This window comes from Bombina bombina, chromosome 9 (assembly GCF_027579735.1).
Source record: "Bombina bombina isolate aBomBom1 chromosome 9, aBomBom1.pri, whole genome shotgun sequence".
NCBI classification, from domain to species: Eukaryota; Metazoa; Chordata; class Amphibia; order Anura; family Bombinatoridae; genus Bombina; species Bombina bombina.
Window position 1 is genome coordinate 219,814,465 of NC_069507.1, and position 6,549 is coordinate 219,821,013.

The 6,549-nt window shown below is 38.8% G+C and overlaps 1 non-coding gene across 1 annotated transcript; it reads right to left on the minus strand.

Moving 5' to 3' along the window:
- Positions 1–2,354: 2,354 nt before the first annotated feature.
- LOC128640629 (U6 spliceosomal RNA) lies at positions 2,355–2,461 on the minus strand. Its single transcript, XR_008399365.1, has one exon. It is a non-coding gene; the product is annotated as a U6 spliceosomal RNA (small nuclear RNA).
- Positions 2,462–6,549: the final 4,088 nt, after the last annotated feature.

A 6,549-nucleotide genomic window follows, 5' to 3' on the forward strand; every position in this document is an offset into this window, starting at 1 on the left:
TCCTTGGACTTTCAACCTAGCTTACGTATTCCCACCGTTTCCTCTCATTCCCAGGCTGGTAGCCAGGATCAATCAGGAGAGGGCCTCGGTGATCTTGATAGCTCCTGCGTGGCCACGCAGGACTTGGTATGCAGACCTGGTGAATATGTCATCGGCTCCACCATGGAAGCTACCTTTGAGACAGGACCTTCTTGTTCAAGGTCCATTCGAACACCCAAATCTGGTCTCCCTCCAACTGATGGCTTGGAGATTGAACGCTTGATTCTATCAAAGCGTGGGTTTTCAGATTCGGTGATAGATACTCTGGTTCAGGCCAGAAAACCTGTAACTAGAAAAATTTACCATAAAATATGGAAAAAATATATCTGTTGGTGTGAATCCAAAGGATTCCCATGGAATAAGATAAAAATTCCTAAGATTCTCTCCTTTCTTCAAGAAGGTTTGGAGAAAGGATTATCTGCAAGTTCTCTAAAGGGACAGATCTCTGCTTTGTCTGTCTTACTACACAAAAGACTGGCAGCTGTGCCAGATGTTCAAGCATTTGTTCAGGCTCTGGTTAGGATCAAGCCTGTTTACAGACCTTTGACTCCTCCCTGGAGTCTAAATTTAGTTCTTTCAGTTCTTCAAGGGGTTCCGTTTGAACCCTTACATTCCATAGATATTAAGTTACTATCTTGGAAAGTTTTGTTTTTGGTTGCAATTTCTTCTGCTAGAAGAGTTTCAGAATTATCTGCTCTGCAGTGTTCTCCTCATTATCTGGTGTTCCATGCAGATAAGGTAGTTTTGCGTACTAAGCCTGGTTTTCTTCCTAAAGTTGTTTCTAACAAAAATATTAACCAGGAGATAGTTGTTCCTTCTTTGTGTCCGAATCCAGTTTCAAAGAAGGAACGTTTGTTACACAATTTGGACATTGTCCGTGCTCTAAAGTTCTATTTAGAGGCTACTAAAGATTTCAGACAAACATCTTCCTTGTTTGTTGTTTATTCTGGTAAAAGGAGAGGTCAAAAGGCGACTTCTACCTCTCTTTCCTTTTGGCTTAAAAGCATCATCCGATTGGCTTATGAGACTGCCGGACGGCAGCCTCCTGAAAGAATCACAGCTCACTCCACTAGGGCTGTTTCTTCCACATGGGCCTTCAAGAACGAGGCTTCTGTTGACCAGATATGTAAGGCAGCGACTTGGTCTTCACTGCACACTTTTGCCAAATTTTACAAATTTGATACTTTTGCTTCTTCTGAGGCTATTTTTGGGAGAAAGGTTTTGCAAGCTGTGGTTCCTTCCGTTTAGGTGACCTGATTTGCTCCCTCCCTTCATCCGTGTCCTAAAGCTTTGGTATTGGTTCCCACAAGTAAGGATGACGCCGTGGACCGGACACACCAATGTTGGAGAAAACAGAATTTATGCTTACCTGATAAATTACTTTCTCCAACGGTGTGTCCGGTCCACGGCCCGCCCTGGTTTTTTAATCAGGTCTGATGAATTATTTTCTCTAACTACAGTCACCACGGTATCATATGGTTTCTCCTATATATATTTCCTCCTGTCCGTCGGTCGAATGACTGGGGTGGGCGGAGCCTAGGAGGGATCATGTGACCAGCTTTGCTGGGACTCTTTGCCATTTCCTGTTGGGGAAGAGAATATCCCACAAGTAAGGATGACGCCGTGGACCGGACACACCGTTGGAGAAAGTAATTTATCAGGTAAGCATAAATTCTGTTTTTGTTTTTAGACTTAATTCCCTTGGCAGCACTTCGGTTTAGGAAATAAACAGCTGTTTTTCTTTTCAGATGGTTTCTAACTATGAAAATCCTTTTTGCTTCCATCATCGATTGTGAAGTCTTTGTTCCTCTTTGTTGACAGATGACAAACATGGCTTACGTTGACGATCATTGGATTTCAAAGGTGTTTTCCAATTGTGTCTGAACATTTTTTCAGAGCTAAACTGACAATTCTCAGCACCAATACCTTTACTATAAACTACACACCGTCTGTGATCCTTAAAGGGCAATTAAATAGACATGTGCCTTTGTTTTTGTACAAATGTAAAAATCAACCAACAACATTTTCCATATTCATTCCATTCACCTGAAAACAAAAATCAATGGCTGTTTAATGGAATAGAAACAAATCAAATGCATGGAAGGAAAAAAAATGTGTGCAGTTACTCTTAAAGCAGGAAAGGCTTTTTTAAAGGTGGGAATGGCATCAAAATGTTGTGCTGCTGCTAGTTTGTAGCAGTAGCACTAGATAATATAATTTTATTTATGTTAAAAGGACCAGTAAATACAGTAGAATTGCATTTTATTTTTTTTTTGGTAGAAAGTTAACAGCATTTTTATTTAGAGTGTTACTCCAAAAATATGGAACGCTTCACGAATTTGCGTGTCATCCTTGGGCAGGGGCCATGCTAATCTTCTCTGTATCATTCCAATTTTAGTATATGTGCTGCCGAAGCGAGCACAGTAGAATTGCATATTTAAAGGAACATTAAACACTTTGAGATGATAATATAAAATGATAAATCATATACATATTTATTTATTTTCTCCCCTTTTCCTATAATTCCATTCTCAAATTGTGAGCGTTTCAGTTCCTGTTAGAAATAGAAGTGCAGAACACAGCCATTGGCTGCACACTCTAGCAAACTATTTATAACAGTCTCTAATTAGCCACAGCAGAGAAGGTAACCTAAGTTACAACATGGGAGCTCCCTTTGTTTTATAGGCACTAAAACATTAAACTTATTTTGTCAATGTTTAAACAGCTAATGAACTTTAAAAAATATATCTATATGTTATTATCAGACTAATCTTTTCTTTCTATCCAGCAATTATTTAGTGTTTAATGTCCCTTTAATAAATGCATAATAAAAATACAATGCAATAGCACTTTCAAATGAGTAGTACATTTTCATTCCCAACACATCATATGACAGCCATCAGCCACTCTCAAAATGCATGCATGTATATCCAGTGAATATTGCACTTGCTGAGTAGGAGCTGGTGCCTCAAAATGTGTGCACAATTAGATAATGGAAGTAAATTGGAAATTTGTTTAAAATTCTGTGCTCTATCTGAATAATGAAAGTTTAATTTTGACTTGACTGACTCTTTAAAGGGACATTAAAATGTTGGGTACAACTACAAAAGAATAGTAACTAAACATCATGCTATTGCATTTCATCACGTTCCTGCAGCTCTTTTCAAATCAATTCTCCTGTTTTAATAGCTTAAAAGTCACAGATACTGAAGCTCCGCCTCCTCATACTGGGCACCGCCATCTTGGAGCTCAGGTATTCTCACGGCCTTTGATAGAAGCAGGGTACACTCACAGATCAGGGATATTGTACACTTTTTTATATCGGTATCATTTGTTTGTTGTTAGTGTGCATAATACAGTGTGAGAATTTTACATTTTTGCTGTGGCTGCATTGCTATATATTACTGTTGGGTGTTTTTAAAATATATTTTGTGTAATTGTAAAACTGTGTAAACAATGGAAAAATGTAAAACTTACATGATGGATCATGTACACTAACTTCAAGTAAATTATATATATGTAAACAAGTGGACAATATTACTGATATGTGAGTGTGCACTGCTTCTGTCAGGCTGTGAGAATACCTGAGCTCCAAGATGGCGGCCCCAGTACAAAGAGGCGGAGCTCCAGTATCTGGCACCTTTAAGCTATTAAAACTGGAGAACTGATTTGTAAAGAGCTGCAGGAACAAGACTAAATGCAATAACATAGTACGTAGATTATATTCTTTTGTAGTTGTGCACAGCAGTTTAATGTCCAGCAGCCCCTCTGTTGCCTTGAAGACATTTCCTACAGGAAAATAGTAGTCAAATGGATTTTTGTTACAAATCAAATTCTGAATGAGCCCCTTAACGAGTATAAGACAAAACACAATGTGATTTTTTTCTCTGTGATTAATGATTCATCCAAAACATTTATTTTGTCTATGCACATATCTACCATTAAACACCTAGGAAGGCCAAAAAGCTAATTATGTAACCTTCATTTTCTTCAAATTCTGCAAATCAAATAGCTGGTATAGAAACCTTGCAGCATTTAAAGAAAATCTAGTTTCCAGAATTGGCTTTCTTGTAGACACTAGACAAGTGCACGGGCGTAAATCTTTGTCCGGAAGATTTGTTTCAGATTTTTTAAAATATCCATCAGGTATTCAGTTTGGACGAATAATGGATTCTGATTTGTTAATGTTATTTCCAAAGGGGACAGCTAGAATAGACAATTAATATTAACAGAAATCTTACATTATAGGATTCGAACAATTAAAAGAACCTATGTTTCACTGTTAAAAGAACATACAACTACTGTATGACTAAAATCCAGCATTTAGTGCCTGACCGGCTGTCCCTAACGCGTACAAAGAGAGACTGTGAATGCTATTCAGCAGAGTGCATAGATGCAGTCCTGATCGTGATATCATTAGTGGGCGGAGCTTGGCAGCCATTTCAAAGTGACCAGAAACAATATTCAATTTAAAGGACCATTAAACTTAACATTTCAACAACGCATAAAATGTTTCATCATTGCAAGTGAAACATTAGTGCAATGTACATTCATTATTTATTTTGCAGTCTTTTGTTGTAAAATACATCTAAAAAAACATGTTTGTTTCACTTTCTCCCAGGGAGGCTTAGGCTAATACTTTAAGACAATTTATGCAAGCTTTAGTTTACCTATTCCCTCCCTCCCTAAGCTTCTATGGTGTTACATGCTTTTAAAAGGTGGATTATCACTTTTGCATCAACAATCATGCTAAACCACTTTAGGGGAATACAAGAGTGCAGGCTACCCCAGTCTGCACATGTGCAGACAGAGTTTGTGCTATATCTGAATATTAGTTTGCGATTGGTTAGCAGGGGTTATTTTGTTCTGGAGGGCAGGGAAATCAGTGAAATGAATACACATAAAACAATATACTCATTTGACAAAATAAAGCTGCAGTTTTCAATGCAAACTTATTCTTATATATGAAGGTTGGTTTATAGTAATGTAGTTTACAATGTGTTTAGTGTCCCCTTAAAATAACTTTTTTTTTTTTTTTACTGTTATTGATTTAGAAAGGGGTGCAGAAGTCTATTGCAGCTTAATCTAAAGTAAGAATTTAAGGTGACAAAGGTGTAGGCTGTCCCTTTGAGTTCAGAAATGTTCAGTATGGGTAGGGAAACAAGAGACAAAATCAGCTATTTCAAATTAAGAAATAAAGGTGAAGGAGGCATTTGTAAACTATTTAATAGACTCCAGTAGGGGAGTAATTGGGAACACATTACATTGGATTTTAATGTCACTGAGCACTGAGTATGCACTGCTTCTGTCACAGAGTGCAAGTATACTTGTGCCCCAAGATGGCGGCACCTCGGATGAAGATCAGGAACTTGAACAACCACTACTAGTAAGAGGTTAAAATACGAGTGGCTTTGAAGAGAGGTGCTGGAAAACATTTAGGCCTAGATTTAGAGTTCGGCGGTAGCCGTCAAAACCAGCGTTAGAGGCTCCTAACGCTGGTTTTGGCCGCCCGCTGGTATTTGGAGTCAGTGATTAAAGGGTCTAACGCTCACTTTTCAGCCGCGACTTTTCCATACCGCAGATCCCCCTACGCCATTTGCGTAGCCTATCTTTTCAATGGGATCTTCCTAACGCCGGTATTTAGAGTCGTTTCTGCAGTGAGCGTTAGAGCTCTAACGACAAGATTCCAGCCGCCTGAAAATAGCAGGAGTTAAGAGCTTTCTGGCTAACGCCGGTTTATAAAGCTCTTAACTACTGTACCCTAAAGTACACTAACACCCATAAACTACCTATGTACCCCTAAACCGAGGTCCCCCCACATCGCCGCCACTCGATTAAAATTTTTAACCCCTAATCTGCCGACCGCCACCTACGTTATACTTATGTACCCCTAATCTGCTGCCCCTAACACCGCCGACCCCTGTATTATATCTATTAACCCCTAACTTGCCCCCCCACAACGTCGCCGCAAGCTACTTAAAATAATTAACCCCTAATCTTCCGACCGCAAATCGCCGCCACCTACGTTATCCCTATGTACCCCTAATCTGCTACCCCTAACATCGCCGACCCCTATGTTATATTTATTAACCCCTAATCTGCCCCCCTCAACGTCGCCGACACCTACCTACACTTATTAACCCCTAATCTGCCGAGCGGACCTGAGCGCTACTATAATAAAGTTATTAACCCCTAATCCGCCTCACTAACCCTATCATAAATAGTATTAACCCCTAATCTGCCCTCCCTAACATCGCCGACACCTACCTTCAATTATTAACCCCTAATCTGCCGACCGGAGCTCACCGCTATTCTAATAAATGTATTAACCCCTAAAGCTAAGTCTAACCCTAACACTAACACCCCCCTAAGTTAAATATAATTTTTATCTAACGAAATAAATTAACTCTTATTAAATAAATAATTCCTATTTAAAGCTAAATACTTACCTGTAAAATACATCCTAATATAGCTACAATATAAATTATAATTATATTATAGCTATTTTAG